The sequence below is a fragment of the Aquila chrysaetos genome, chromosome 11 (genome assembly GCF_900496995.4).
Source record: "Aquila chrysaetos chrysaetos chromosome 11, bAquChr1.4, whole genome shotgun sequence".
In the NCBI taxonomy this organism is placed as follows: domain Eukaryota; kingdom Metazoa; phylum Chordata; class Aves; order Accipitriformes; family Accipitridae; genus Aquila; species Aquila chrysaetos.
In genome coordinates, this window is record NC_044014.1 from 36,948,498 (window position 1) to 36,965,630 (window position 17,133).

The following is a 17,133-nucleotide window of genomic DNA, read 5'->3' on the forward strand; positions in this document are numbered from 1 at the left end:
TAATTCATACCACCATTCAGAAGTAGAATGATCTCACATGCCAAACATAGAAGCAGAAAACCAGAAAAGCATTTGCAGGCTTTCATCTTGTTCAGTATTTGTATGCCCATTTCTTTACCTACCAACTTAATAGCATTCCTGTACGTACTAATAGCACTTAGCCCTTGCTGTTGCTTTGAACGTTTTCTGAAGTTTTCCTATGCCAAGAGAGTCTCCAGTGGTAATACCAGAGCCGCCATTCCCAACTCTAAACAAACAGTTTCAGTAACCTTGGCTGCTTAATCAACTAGAAATGTAGCTACTCCATGAATGTATGTGCACCAGTCTTTTCCATCCCCTTCTTAGAACTTCTACTTGCATGGCAGAAATGTTTAATAACCTCTATGGAAAACCAGATGCCTTTTTTCCACATACAACTAATCCTGGCAGCCTTTGCTTTGGAAACCTCTAACGCTCCATGTTCTGCAAGAGGGAACTTGAAAGTTAGTGTAGGAATAGGAATGAGACAAGTCCACACTTGGCCAGGTTTTGGCACAGCCCTTAGAAATCCTCCTGCTGAGATTTGGAAGAAATCTGCAAGAGCTTTAGTGATGCCTGTCAACAAACATAGAGGGAAAAGAGGTGAGCCAGGAGGAAGAGACCAGGACAGGAATGAATGCAAGGCAGTTTGCAAGAGAGGAGAGTTAATGGCCTCTCTGGTAATTTTGGATACGTAGCCACAGGGTCATCTGCAATAACACAAGCTATTCTGCCCACTGTTTGTCCACCCAGAAGTCACTTCTTAAAGGTTACTGAGGTCCAGTGAGGCTTTTCCAGGCTCATGAGCCAGGGCTTACAGCCACACATGGTTACACAGCTCTCGGCTTTGAGTACAGAGCATCTGCCTACCAACACGGGACTGGTACCTCCTCATTTTGCCTCTCTGCTCATGGCTTTTTCCACAGTTCCCAATGAGCAGGCAAGGTCCTTTGTCACACGCCTGTTTCCTCTTTTGACTCTTTAAAAAATTAAACTCTTAAAAGTGTAATGAGGAAGACGAGCTCAAAATAGGCATAAAGACAGAGAGAAGAAGATATATTTGACATATGTTTGAATTTTTAAAATGCCTTAGGACTGCATAAAAGTTACATGCTGAGAGATAAGATTATGCATAAAACTGTCCAAGACTAAAATGCTATTTTAAAATTTACAGATCAGTTGAAGCACTCTCAGACCGATCTACATCATAGTTAAAAACATCCCCACAACAACAACAGTCTCATTTGCTAAGGCTAGCTAGGCTTTAAACTCACCATTACAATATTGCAGGCCAAGCTGAAAGATCCGAGTCTATGCTAGAGTAACAGCGATGGATCTAGCCTTGTCAATAATGAGCTGTCAGCTGTACCCAACTGCTGAAACTAGACTAAAATAATAATTGTTGGATATATAACTCAGATAGCAAGGACACGTGCTTTACTTTCCAATTTAAGGAGAAGCTTGAGAGCAGCATTTAGGAAAACTGCATTTGAAATTAAACGGATGCTACTTGTACAATAGATATTTTATCCCACACTGCCACCATTACACTGACTCCTCAGAACCAAAGCAATCAATTTAACAGAAGCAAGTTGTATAAGAAAATGAAGAAGTATTAGTAAACCAAGAATGAAATGTGAAATCCATTTAAATTTTTATTCCATATAAGTTGCCTTTCTAAGTACCGTACACACCCTGAAATGGGCTGCTCAGCAACTAGAAAATATCATGCAACAAGATCAGCCGCAATCCACTGAAATGTTTAGGGATAATTTAAAGCTGTTTTGAGCTAAATAGGCCAATGTGCCTTGAAGCAAAGCTAAAGGTACTTTCATATTGTTTTAATGATACATCAAAAATGCAAGTATCTTTTTCATTTAAACTTAAATTAGAACTATGAAAACATAACTGCACAAAGAAACAGCCATTAAGTATGTTAACAAATTTGTAAAAGCATGTATAGCGTCATTTCAGAAGGTGTACATATACTTTTTATGAAAAATAATGATTTGATCAATAGCAGTAATAACTATGATTATTACATAGGGATAGTTCTTTCTTTCCTGAGCACTTTAAAATGTAACAGACACAAACAGGTGCTCACACCATCCCCCAGGTCCCGCTGACACGGTGCTGCTCAGCAGCAAAGCTGTCGGGGCTCATGGGGCGCAAGGCAGCTCCCTGGAGCCCATCTCGCTGAGACGGGGCCCCAGTCCTGCTCCCCAAACTGTTCTGCATATCACGGTTAGAAGTTATTGCCAGAGACCAGCAGACCACAACGATACGATACCCACCACCGTCCTGACAAGGAGGTTCAGAGAACAGATGAGGCTTTGCTCAGCCCTTTGAGAGAGAGGACACAGTCACGTACAGATAAAAGGTGGCTCCTGACTTAAGCAGAGGAGATAGTGCCTCCTCACAGCTCTGCAGAGTGGGCAAACGTTACAAAATAGGGTCTGCGACAGCCATCATTGCGTACTAGATCCAACATCCTTGCAAAAGACCAAAAAAATCCCCTATCACTGTTGCTCTCGGCCTGAAAGGAAAGCTTCATAAAAAGATGGAAGCTAATTAAAAGAAAGGGAAAACGTATTACTGAGAGAGTGAAATGTTTGCAGCGCCCATGACTGCTTAAGGACACTCTGTTGGAGGCAAAGAAAAAGCACATGGGGTTCTTATTGAGACAGGCTTGAGAAAGGGCAAGGCAAGTCAGCACAGCTATGCAGCAGTGCAGGGAAGGTTACTTAGAATAAATAGATGGCCTTCAAAAACCAGCCACTTCCAAATGAAGAACATAAAAGGGTTCACAAGCTCTGGCAGAAGCAAGTGATTAAAAAACAAACAAACAAGGAGATCCCATCAGTTCTAGGCTAAAATATCCAGTAATTTATTTACTTTTCTCCATTAGGGAAGAGATCTCAGTTATTGGTTTTGGTATTAATAGACTTCAAGTGCTTCAATATAGCAGAATACACCATCAGGCATGCCAAAAAAAAAAGAACCCAAACACCAACTTGCAAACGTTATCACAAGTATTAATAAATCTAAAAAAATAAATCCTTCAAACAGAACTGTGACAGGAAGCTTGCCAGGGAGTCTGCAGGGCCAAGAGATGATCAAGGGGAAAAAAAAAAAAAGAAAAAAAAACTTTAAAAAAAGCTCAGAGAGAATAAGGTAGTAGCACAAAACCTAATTTTTTTTCCTTCTTTTGTGTTCACCATGAAAGGACTCAGATGGGTCCCCATGCCAGCACCCTCTCCATGCAGGACGCCTTGCAGGTTCCACCAGAAATCATAGTTCAGAGGCATTAGGGACTGTTTGAACAAGCTAAATGAAGAGTAACACGAGGCCAAGAACAGATGGGTGTCTATAGGAAGGCAAAAGTGAGTCATATGAACTTGCTGTGCTAGGTAACCTCCTGCTTAGAAGTGCTTCAGTACCTGAGGAACAGCAGGTGGCAAACATAACACCAAAATTAGAAGGGTCCCAGGGCGACCCAGGGGAATACCACCATAAATTCTGAGGCTTGTACCAGCAAAAATTAGCAGATGATATAATAACAGTCTGAGCAAACACATAAATAAATACAATACACCAGGGAAAGTCTGGTTTTCTGCAAAGGGAAATGCAGCCCCTCAAACCTACTGTGGTTCCCTGCAGGAAATCACCAGCACATGGATACCACAATACCATCTGATATAGCATGCGTAGACTTCCAGCCAACTTTGACAAGCTCCGTTACAAAATACTCTTAAGGAAATTTGGCCTCAACAGAAAACAAGTGAAGACCTGTGTATCCAGAAACCGTTAGGTTAAGAGACATGAGGCAGAGCAGGAGTAAGCTTTCAGTTCCCATAGGGAGAGAGGGGAGATCCACAGGGATCTGTGCTAGTACTGGAGCTGCTCAGCTCACTCCTACATGACCTCAGAAACACAGGGGAGAGCACAGTTAAGAATAATTACAGATTATACTCAATTATTCAGAGAGGATGAGGGTCACCTGCAAAAGACTGCAGTTTTAAGCACTGAAGGCTGCATGCGTAATGAAGTGCCTTGAGTTTTTTCACATTTTCCTTGTATATATTCATTCCTCCTGTGAAAAACCACGAACCAAAACTCTCAGTACTCTTACACAGAGAAATCTTCTCAGCTATGTTTGGGAGGGCAAAGAGTCAAAATGACCCTCCTTTTCAATGAAATCAAACAAGACTTGACTGCTTAGGAGCTGTGAGGACAGAGCAGTAGGAATCTTTCCCTCAGCTCTTTTCAGTAGAAAGTTCTCTCATAATTCATTATGAAATGATCAGTGAATAATAAAATGTTTATTCACAAATGTCACAAAACAGTGCCATTCGCCTACCCCAGTCACCAAAAGATACACACTTCAAAAAGCAGCATCATTGAGTTTCTGTCATGGGAAAGATGGGAAAGAAGACTGGAAATTATCTGAAGTTACTGTTATAAAATCCAGAGGGCTAGAAAAGAAGAAAAAAAAAAAACCCAAACAAACCACAACAGCAAATATTCATTCAAATGCTTTGCCTTAATGCATTTAGTGTAGCTAGGAAACGCTTACGTTAATTTGCAACGCTCTTTTTATGTCTTGTTCTTTGACCCATGTGGTTAGCCAAAATTTGGCTGCAAATTGTTTCTGTTTAGAAGAGAAACCAGTAACGGAACCAGGTCTGTTTTAAACAATCCCGTTTATTCAGTGGAAAGGCAAAAGCCACGTTTCCCTGGAGAGGAGAGAAACTGACCCTCCAGACACCAGTACTCCTGCTTACATCTTTGAACATACTTCAACCACAAAAAATCTTCTTGCTTTTATTCAGGACCTGACTACCACCACCATACCTGAGCCTGTCTCTGATGTTTCCTTCTCCGCCTGCTTTTCTGTTTCGGCATACACACGTTTATAACGCAGTGAAACTCTTTTCAGTTGATATCTCTATTGCAAATGGTGACACGTGGCTAGAATGCAGATGTCCAAGTAGGATAATAACATGATAATAAATAAGACAGTACGAAAGTAATAATGACAGGCAGAAATTTCCCTATCTTTCCTTACCTGAAAAATATATTAAAAAATCTAAAGCAAAAGATCTCTACACTGCAAATCATTGACTGGTCCCAAAACTTGCAAAAGAAGCCATAAACCTCTGCATGCATTCATGCAAGAGTGTTTTAAGCTCCTACTAAGGATAGTGAGGAAAAAGAACAACTGATGATTTCTTTATTAACATGGAGCTTAATAAATTTAGGATTGCAGTTGCATTCAATAATCCAAACAGTATCTCTAGGCATCTGTGTAAAAACTTGTATTTTTTTCACTATCACATGGTGACTGAAATACAGTATGGAACAATTAAAAGGAAATTTACAACTGAGATGCAGAATATGCATTTTGTGCTTTCAAGCATAATAAAACAAAAGTGACTATTTTTAAAGTTATATTTTTTCCAAAGATTTTGCATGTACATTATTTTCTGTAAAACATTTTAAGATGTCCATGACTGCCAGACTTTCAAGAGAAAGATATGTAAAATGTCATAAGTGTTAAGTGTAATAACTCAATTATTTGATTAAAAACTGAAACTGGGGGGTTTTGTCTTCTTATACTGACACTTTTGATTGATTGTTCAAATGACTGCCATCTGCTTCCTCCTTCTTCCTTAGTTACAACTGTCCTCACCATCCTCCTCCCCTGAGATTTTTCTCATCCACTTTTTGAGGGTAAAACATTGCTTCTCAGCACTGCACAAAGGCTTTGGAAGATACCAGCTTGGACCTTGCATCTCTGGAAAAACACTGCTAATGGTTTAAAACCAGCATGTTGCCAAAAAACCCACAGAGGGTCATTTTCGCTAAATGATGATTAATGAGCAAGAAAAGCAAGAGATGATCAGCTTCAGGGAACTCATTTACCTGAATGAAGTATGTTTCTTTCTTTATATGATCACCTGGAGCTCATCTTCCTGATTTTTAAAGCCATGCAGGTCAGAAATACTCTACTTGAAGTTAATGAAATAAAAACCAGTTCAATCTCTTAGAAGTGAGAGCTGAACTTAATGCTGCATATCTACAGTTTTACCCAGATACCTCCCCAGAATACACGGACTTCATGCATTATTGAACAGTACCTTTCAAGTGACTTAAAACTTCTCAGGTCAATAACTCGGTTCTCCCTTTATCTAACACTGTTCTCTCAGTATTGTCTGTTTGTTACGAAATAATTACATTAGAGTCATGAAATACCAGAACCTAACTGCAAGACTGAACAACAATTTAGGATTTCAAATTAGTTACCCATGCTGTATCACATACAGCGCTATTCTGAATTCAAGTTAGCATGGACTTGTACAAGGCACTAATTCTATCAAGAGCTAAGTATTAAATGAGAAAGAAAGGGGGAAAAAAAAGCACTGATTGGTGTTTGCTATGACTTAAAAGTTGAGATTTTTTTTTTTTTTTTTTCCCAAGACAGGGGACCATAATAATTGCTGTGCAGGTGATACCAAGGACAGTTCTGCTTTAAAAAAAAACAAATTTTCTACCTTTTCCATGGTCTACCTGAGATACAAAGCCAAATTTGCCAACCGTAGCTATTCATGAAGGACTTCTTCCTCTACTGAAGATAAGAAGGAAAAGGGAGGAAATGACACATTTTTAGAGTTAGAATAACAACATTATTCTCTGGACAGAGCTTTTCTTTTTTTTCTTATTACCACAAAAATGATTGTGTTCTAGGAAAATGAAACACAGTTAACCTTACTGAACTAGGACACTGCCTGGTTTTGAGCAGGTAATTTATTAGTAAGAACTGCCTTTTACATGATTGAAGACAACAGACCATGAACCAACCACAGGTTCACAAACTGGGGTGATGCTGCTTTGATGATTCACAATCACTTCAGCTCCCTGCTGCCTGCCCTGAGATGCTCCTGGAGTCAGTGGTCAGGGCCACTACACAGGCAGAAGTAAACATTACCAACTGCTATAAAAGATAAAACCATATGAAAAGGAAGATTTCCTAAACTTTTTTTTGGACTCAGCAAGGTGAGCTTCCCACCCATAGCACTGCTCTGTCCATTAGCCTGCACGAAATCCACTAACAGAAGGGACTACATCTTTAGAATTTATTATTGTATTCAAACACAGCGAGACATTTTCTATCCACTAATTCACATAGAAGACTAAATTAAGACATACACAAATCTTGCTAAAAAACTTTAAAAAGGGAGGAACATCATGAAAATATGCATTACTCCAGGTTGACCAAAATAAGATACATCACAGTGCCTCGAGCAACAATCCACCAAAAAAAAAAGGAACATTCACTTGCATTAATATTTCAATCTGCCAGTTCGTGGTGGCATTTCTTAGGCAGACACACAGTTAACTGACCTTTACCCAATATATGCTTTACTAACATAGCTGTGAAAATCTGTCCTAAATCACAGTCTTGCCAAATAAATTGATAAACTCCTAAAATCATTTCCTAACTTATAGTAAACCCTATTCAATGGTCCTAGGAGCACTAAGGCCCTCATATACACATATACAATATGTTCCACGGAGGTATGCAGGACATTTATAAGATGATTAATGTTGAACATTTAAGCATTTTCTGTAAGGAGTTCAATTGTCTAATATGGAACAATCTGAAACGTCAGGTATTCTTCTCTGAGAACATAAGAGCACATATTCAATTGGGAAAAGAGCATACCTAATTCCTGAATACTAGCTTATTCTAATTTATTTAGATTCAGCAGATTATAATGTTCATTAATTTGGGGGGGGGGGGGTTAAGATACTTTTTCATATCACGGCAATTAAGTATGTTGATCTGCATCAGCTCAACTGACAGCGCTGCAACAGGGATTGCTTCCGACACTAGAAGGCTGATGGCATTCTGTCACTCCATTGGCAACAGATTACAAAAAGTCATCTTTTTCCCTACATTTCCAAGTACTTCTCCCTTTCTCTTCTTCTGTCTTCACATTTACTAAATGTCACAGTGGTGACCATTTCCCACCTCCCTACCCCATACCCCCATCTGCACCCCCACTGCCCCCATCAATAACTGCAAGCAGACCCAATTGCCCTGCCCTCCCATTTTCCCAGCTGTCAGCAATCCCTGCTTCCCTACTGCCACTTCCAGGTGATCAATCACTCCATGAGGCCTTGTGCTGCCTTCGTGTCAGGTGGCACACACTGACACCCCCAAGGAACACCAGTATTTTTATTGACTGGTAGCACCAAGTGCAGTGCGACTATAAAAATCGAGGCCGGGGACTTTTATGCTCAAGAACTCCCCTCTTTTCCCAAACTGTGGGCATGAATCCATACAATATCCACATTTCTAGCCAAGGACACAAGGAACTGAATTCTGCTCCGATTAAGTGGGTCAATGATTTTCAAGGAAGTAAGAGCAGAGTTCTGGGCCTCTCTGTTGTCAGGTTAAAATATATAAAAAGAGTTTGGCAAACCAGATTACGTCACTGAAACACACAGGCTATTTCTTGTGTTTGACAATTTATAGTCTCTACTGCTTTGAACAAAACTAAGGAAGATGCACATAACGCTTTGCAACGTCGAAACTGTATGAACATACAGATGCAGCATTCTTTTCCCACGTGTTTCTGTGTGTATCATGTTATTTTCTAGGAAGTGCTGAGAATTGTACAGTATTTTAGAATAATGACTTCTACTGACAACACAAAATATTCCAAAAGAAAACAAAGCATTGCATTTAACCATCAGTTTTTCTTGGGTTTCTCTCACAGCATAAAGCAATACAGATACATGTTTTTTTATCAGAACAGGGTGGTCAATATTAGCAAAATTAGTTAACACAAGACATTTCATGCTAGCATTTTAAACCCAGAGAAGTATTACTTTTTCAGCTTTCACAGTTAGGAACCTGTAACTGTGCCCAATGGACTTCAAATAAAACCTGGAGGCCTTCAATGCACATCACTCTCATAGCTTAGCTGATGAATTTACCGATCAAGACAGCAGAACTCTCATCTCTGTACAAACAAGGGTGAGAAGCTTTTTGCTGGATAGAAAATACTAGTAAAGCAACATACATTACTCCATGCTGACATCCAGAACCCCTTCAAAGGGAGCCCTATAATATTAAACCAACAGAGTTTTTGATGAATTGATTAATCATTATGGTTACACTCATTCTCCTTTTGCTTTCTTGAGAAACGTGTGAGGTTAGAATACAAGCTGTAAATCGGAAATTAGCTAAGTTACATCCATGCTGTGCAGAAATGTACTGTTGCCAACACACAGTACTAAAACAGCAGGAAAAATTGCAAAACTATTCCAACATCGTTTCTTGCTGCTGCTTCAGATGCTTTGCCAGTACAACAAGGGCTGTGACAAAACACTAATGAGCACAAATCCATCATCAAGTACTTGCATGTCAGTAAAATGCAGAAAATATTTCAACGGAGTTATCCAACCACAAGTAAAATAAATCCAAAAAGCAAGAAACACCCTAGAAAAGTATATTCAGCTGAAGATACTACCAAACCCTAGTCATTAGTCAAATTGAGTACGTCATGTCAAATCTCCCATTTGCAGGATCTCACCTATCTCCCTCTCTTCTTGCCTTCCTATTGATAGCTACAAGTGCCTACAGATGCTCCCTTTGATCAGTGAGCAAACACAGGGAGAGGGAGAGAGTCTGAAGAACTTCCCACTCTTTGAGGGCTAATGAGATAGAAAGACATACAGGAGTACAGGGCAAATAGGCTTCTAACCCTCCTCTTTGGCACAATACAGAACACCAAACTTTTGGGCTAAGATCTCAACTGAAAGCCAATACAAAGAGAGAGGACAAAACCCCCAAGCATAGATTTAAAACACGCTGTGAAGCTGAAGGAGAACAGAGAGTAAATCCTCTACAGAAAATTGTTGTGATCAAATTGTCACAGGAGCTAAACAGGTTTATACAGCAAAAATTCCATGCCTCAAAACTGCTCCCCAAGAAAAGGCAAACCTACACGAGGAAACCACCTCCTTCAAAATCTGCATTGCTCAACCCTAGAGATTTGCAGCCAATTCACCTAATCGATACTTCTTGTTTACAACACTGTACATAGATCCGAAGGTTCATGCGCTGTCAAAATAATAGTTCTTACCACCAGATCATGTTGCAGAGTCTAACCAGACTGTGCAAAATGTCCACACTTGATATGAAAATGAAATATGAGCAGCATTCCTGGAGATTAGCTTTGCTATGTAGCACTTGGGTGAAAGGGCGTTTTTATCAATACCACTGGTAAAACAGGAACTGTGTTTTAACAGTCCGCCCAGGGGAATCTAACTATTAAGAGCAGATAGTAAAAACTGGTATTATGAAATCACTGTTAAAAATTGTTCTGTTCAAACAAACGTATATGCAGAAAGTAATAATAATAATGGCAGTTGATCCGCAAGTTTAAAATAAATCTAACTTACCTGTTTATTTATAAGTTCACCTTCATTTCTAAAAGCCACTGATAAAAAGCAATAGCAAACAATTTATGCAGTTGACACATGTGAACTAACTGCTCGTGTCTTCTCTGGGGGAACAAAAAGTGTTTTACTACCTGATGGGAAAAACTAAGACACAAGATTGATTATTAAAAAGGAACCTACTTTCTAAATTCAGCACCATAATTGTCATTCAGCACCATAAGCTTTTAGCACCGTATTTGATTGTTCAATATAATGCATAGTTGCTGTGTTCTTAGTTTTCTGTTGTGTCCAATGTTTATGCAGTTTACTAAAATGAAAACTGTAAAATTCAAATAACCTGACAGATCACGTTGTTAACAGACTAAGCTGTCAAAAACCACAATTCCTTTCATTTATTTGTAAAAACAAGCCATCTTTGAGGGGGGAAAAATATTTTGAAAGAGCAGCAAGATAGCATAATGAATCACAGCAAACAGAAAAATAGAGACTATTTTTATCAATGATGTCGTCCAACAACAGCAGGTCCAAAATAGAATTGAATTTCATCAGGATCTGATCACAGTGCTTACTAAATTGCTTTTTCTGTATCTGACATGCTTTATAAGAAATGTCTCCAACAGAGTATCTGTGGTGTAGACTAAATGAAATGCATTATGCAATGGGCCTCCTGCCTTGGCACCCAGGTATAATCTCCGGTGCAATTCAGACAAAAGCAAGAATTCAATCTGGAGGTTCTACTTGTTCCAATGTGATGACTGTGATTAAAGAACAATAAACATTTCATTTTTGACTTTTCACTTTTTTCCATAAAAACGATGAAGTCTATTTCCTTGATTATCTTTAAAATTCTTGATGGTAGGTTTCTTATTATCATGATTTCTGTTCAGGATTCAGAATGAGGCAGGAGAACAGCTGCAGGAAAGCAAGTTGTAAAACCCAAACACACCTACTTCTGCTTGACACAGATTCACAAAAAAGAAAATATTTGAAGATGAGTGCAACACTACTGTAATGACTCAAAGGTTTGGGTTTTTTTTTTTTTTTCATTTCTGAGAGTAATATCATTACAATACAAAAGTCTGTGAAATATTAACGCCATTTTGTTTTCTTTTAAATGCATATTTCAGGGGAGAAAAAGGAATACAGTTGTCAGCTGCGTCAAGAGTTGCTAATTTCAGCTGAGTTTTCAAAACACTTAATCTTACTTGCTGCTATTAAGGAGAACAGGCTGATAGCTTCTCTATGCCTTTAGAAAAATTAGCCACAACATAATATAATATACTAGAAAAGACATGAGAAGTTATGATCAAAGGTATGACCAAAAGCAGGGCATAGCCTGAATACATACAGACTCTGGCTTAGCAAGTACCTTTCAGCCTGGGGGGATGGGGGAGGGGAAGGAAGGTCTGTAAAACCGTGTGTTACAGAGAGTGGGCATAGGATCAACTGCTCACTGCCTCTTGGAAACAAGCAGCTTGGGAATGTCTAACAACACACAAATTACCTGTTGGCAGGCTAAAAATGCGCAGAATAAGAAAGATCTTCACCCAAATACAGTCATGCTATGGTGCTCCTTGCTACAGGTACCATAGGTGCTAAAAGTTTACCTTGGCTCAAAAATCAGGCAGGTTCACAGAACAAAAATATCATCTCTACTATCAATTTTTAAGGCAGCACTTCTAATTGCAACGAGAACTCTTTGGGGAAGTATAACCAGTACCACTGGTGGGACCTTTCTTATATTAATTTGTATGAAACTAGACAAAAAAAGCCATAACAAAACAGTAATTCATTTAAAATTAAAAAAAAAAAAAAAAAGAAAAAGAAAAAGGTAAACATAGAAATGAATAGGTTAGTATTCCACTCAGATCCTTTGTCTCTTGACTGATTCATTCTATATACAGATTTTATTACGATAATGATATTGGTTTGGTTTTTTATTTACACATTTAATATCTTCCTTCAGTGAACTTTGCTTTGGTAGAGCCATCTCCTCACCTGGAGGAACAAGCAAGGTCAAAAGTCTCAAAGCACAGCAAATTTCAGAAGTATTGAACCTGTAGTCAAGCAGTGTTCCCACTGGTCAGGCTGAAACAGTTTAACTTTTGGGGTTAGCAAAACATCACTATGGACCACCACTCAGTTTCGAGAGAAACATTTACATTTTCTTTACTGATTTTCTGTTTGCTTTTTTTTAATATACTTGCAACTAAATGGGCACTTTTCTAGTTCAGACATGGGAACGTCAGCTGCAACTACATAACACCTGACTTTATTCAAACTGTATCCACCACTGTCCTATTCTCATTAAAGTTTGTCACCCTCTCAAGAGATAATTTTACATAGAGATTTTGTGCCCAGAGCCAGCTACAAATTTTATATCACCATTATTATAACCACTTTATTACACTGCTTTAATGGTAACATTAACAGTGGTATTAATGCCATTTTTAGATTGAAGGTTATAGGAAAAAAATGGTTTTCCTAGGTGTACTTTGGATGCTTTAATTTTCAACAAATTTGTGCAGTTGTGCAGATGTATCGTATGTGTGCATGTACACACACAACCTGCAATGCTCACATACTTCATCTTTCTATGGTATAGTGAAATTTTGCATTTAAATGCTTTTATTCTCAAATCCCAATACTCTTCCAGAACAAAAAGCAGGAATTATTTACACAGCAAACTTCTACCTATCTAGCCATATGAGCTGCTTTAAACTTGAGCACTGCTGTACTGCTGGCAGTATTGATGCAGAGCCAAATGCAGACTAGTCAGGTTTTCTTGTTTCAGAAGAGGGTGTTCCAGCTCACCATGAATTTCCTCACGCTCTAGAGGAAAGACTGCTAAGATTTAAGCAAGATTTTCTACAGAAACATTATCATAGCAGAGCAGAGGCAAACATAATTGTACTGGTAAGGGTGATGATGGGCTGCCCCTATGCTGCATCATGCAGCCCACGGTGGAGGCAGGGAAACGCTCTTTGGTGTGGCACAAACCATTCTCTCCAGCTTCTTCACATTTTAGCAGGGGGTCAGGGCACTGGGGAAAAAAAAAAAATGAGCTGCTGGGCTGGGATAGCAAGGCTTCTTTGATTGCTCCCTCCCTGGTGCGATCCCAGCGTAGATGGCACAGCTGGGAAGGCTGCTGGCCCCTCAAGGGCAAACACTGCCTTGGGAACACGACAACAACACAAAGTAGAAAGAGGGCACACATCTGTACCGCAGACTGCAATGGACCAAGGAGACTCCCAAGTTAGCCTTACAAGACCAGGGACAACAACAAAAAAAACCCAGTTAGAGCAGCCCAGGGTGAGCTCTGAGCTGCCATGCCTACATGCCTAGAGAGACGTACTGTGAACAGCCAAGCCTGGCGAGGAAGTTTGCACCCAAGGACACACTCTTGGGTGCGGAATGCCACACAATTGCCGATGAGAAGGTGACAGCAAATCCTGCTGCCCTGTTTCGGGGGGAGGGGGCACAAGACTTTGTGGTGATCAAAAGGGAAGCAACGCTCAGAGTGCCTCCCCCAGCCTCTGAGGGTTAACACTTCCACCCCAGAAAGGAAGCTCCTCTTATACTTTATCTCCCATTACCTGCAAGTGTACTTGCACATATCTGCAAAACCTTAATTGATGAATCATTATGTGATTAACTGAAGAACTAATATAATCTGAACCCTCTGCATTGTGACAACAAGCTGAAAACAGGAATCTTTATTCCTCACCCTTAATGAACAGCTAGTTTATAGTTTAATGGGATAGACTAGCTATTGAAATGATAATTATCTCTACAAGGATCGGTGTTATGACATAGACGAGAATTTTTCTGAAGTGAAGTTCACTGATAAAGCATCACTGCAAAAGTATTAAATGTCAACATTTAAAACCTTTAAATGTTTCTAAATGACATTTAAGGATCAAATAAGTTAATACATATGCTTCCTCTTTGACAATAGCTCCACTTCACGCCGTAACAAACACGGTTTTATGAAATAGAAAACAGAAGTGGATATTGTGAAAGTGGCTTTTTTATCATGGCAAAGTTCCAAGACAGCAATTAAATCACACAAATAGTTGATTGTATATTCAAGATACAGACAGGAGCTCAGAACGAGACAGGGATGGTACTTTCTCAGGCACTGTTTCCTCTACTGAAGCTCTAGCTTTTGAGGAGAGCTTTTTCGATCACTTCTGAAATCCCTTAATGGCATCACAGAAAGACAGTTTCAAATCCCAGCTTGTGGGATATCTCACAAAAGCGAAGAACCGCAGTTTTCTACTGTCCTCATGTAACTATTTTTGTAATGTGTGTAATCTCACACATTATGCTAAAGTCTTCTTTGTTATGAGGCAGGTAGGGGTTTTTTCTTCTTCTTCTAACAAACGTTAAAACGAAAACTGGAAAATGAACAAAGAATACAATAGCATTAAACAGCAAGATCTTTTCAGCTAAGACTAGGGTGTTTGGCACTTTTTGTACTTCATTCGTTCAACAGATTTTTGGCATTAGTTCTGCCACACAAGAAGGTGGTTTACACTAGTGAACCTGTACTACTGCACACATCAAACCCACGCAGGCACCCTGGCAATCTCTCTCAAACATTTTATGTATTTGACTTATGTGGCTGATGTGCCATTTGAATCAAAGTAGATGATCTTCATTTCTGAAAGAACACCGCTTCTAATTACAGCTCCACATTTACTTCTTCCAAGCAAAATGAAGACCCTTTTTCTTCTTAGCTTCTGACAAAGCTATTGAAAAAGAATTCAAGAACTGAATATTTTCCCATTAGTGTTCCCAGTAAGTTACTAACCATGATGATAAATATCAGGCAATTAATGGAACATTTCCATATTTGGAAAAAAGAAGAAAATTATGTATATGATAAAATCAGTCATTTTTTACCAGTTTATTCCCCCCTTACTCTTGATAATTAAAGGAATCAGATTTGAGATTAACTCTCTTAAAACTTCACTTTACAGCTTGATAAATACCCAGAAAATGTGCCTGTTTTCACCATCAGCCAAATATCCAGCCCAGACTGGGTCTCTGGTGAGCTACCAGAGTTCCTGCTCCGCCTGCGCTAGTGAGGGAGCCCCATAGCTACTGTGTGTTACAGGTCACTCGATAACCCAGTCCTAGCAATAAACAAAATGAGTTTCTCTCACCCAAAACACAACTACAAAGATGATCTGCAATGATATTTTTCTTTTCCTATTTCATTTTTGAGTATATATTTTCCAAAACGTCTTAGTTTTTAGTCAAGCTTGATCTTTTTTCTCTTAAAACCTCCACTTGCGTATTTTAAGAAAGATTAGTATTAATGAAAACCTAAAGCATGTAAATCATGCTCAACCTGTTCTCTTTTCACATTATAAAAAAATTCCATGTGTCCTCCAAAATTCACTATTCTCCCTCCCTTTTCTGGTATGCGTCAAACATACAAGGCAAGATCTCCACCATAGTAAACTCACATTTAAAGCAAGTTTCCTGTACTCAGAGCGAGCCGTGACATACCACTTTATTCCTCCCCATAGACATCAACTCTATTTCTGAAATGCATCTTGGTTAAAATAACCATCAGAAAAGTATGTCTCAGTTTATATTCACTTAATCTGCAGCCTTGCTGTGACCTTCTTAACCAGAAACAGTGTTTTCAATAACTGAAACATCCGGTTTCTTTAAACATTCATTACATTTTAGAAGTTAAAAACATGGTTTTGTTTGTTCTTGAAGTGAAGAGCAGCCAAGTTAACTTCTCTATCTGAAATACATCTATACTTAAATTGTAACTTAATCTTAGATACAGAACAGTGACTGTCCTGCCTGATCAATATATCAAGCCAGTGAAGTGCTTGCCTGCCTGCCTGCCTGCCAAGAGAGATTATAGAAAACAATTCTCAGGTTCATGTATTCACATATTAAAGTTACTGAAAATTTTACTGACAATTCTTTGTAATTAACCATGCTGTCTTGGTATACTCCCAATTACATAAAAATTAATTACCTGTAACATCACATCTTCGTAATTTTAACCTTTTCATGCTTCACTACTTTTCAGTGACATTTCCTTTAAAAAAAAAGGCTCTACTTATCAAGAGATTGCATATGGGAGACAGACAATCAATCACAAAAAAGGAAAAGATAGGGAAAATCATAACAGAAGACTTAAAGCACCTTTTATTACTCCTTATCATGCACTAGTAGATAATCAATAGCTTATCAAAGTTGTCCATTTTGACTTTGCTAAAAGAGTCATTTCCATAGAGTTAATTCAAAATCACCAATATCAAGTCATAAAAAAGGCTATGCTAATAAATATACTGTGAACGCTACTACTTCTTTAACATTGTTCATTACCTTGAACTTAATATCAATCTGGTGACCTCTGTATGGCTGCAATTAGAGTGAAAAGAGTGAAAAAAATGCAAATTAAAAGTTTATCCGTAAACTTTAAAGGGGAAACTGTACCCAAGAGAGGATTTTATCATTGCTTTTGAATTGCTTTCCAACTTCCAAAGCAATTCAAGATTGCCTATCACGCATCTATGCTTAAATTTAATTAGAAAAATTGCTATCTGCTGCTCAACTATACTGCAAATAACTTGGCCATAACAATTTGCCTTTTTTCAATAA

General features: G+C 38.7%; 1 protein-coding gene across 24 annotated transcripts in view; it reads right to left on the bottom strand.

The window, feature by feature from the left end:
• Window positions 1–17,133, bottom strand: part of PCDH15 (protocadherin related 15) — an 852,429-nt gene that overhangs the window by 234,769 nt on the left and 600,527 nt on the right. The gene's annotated exons all lie outside the window — the stretch shown is intronic.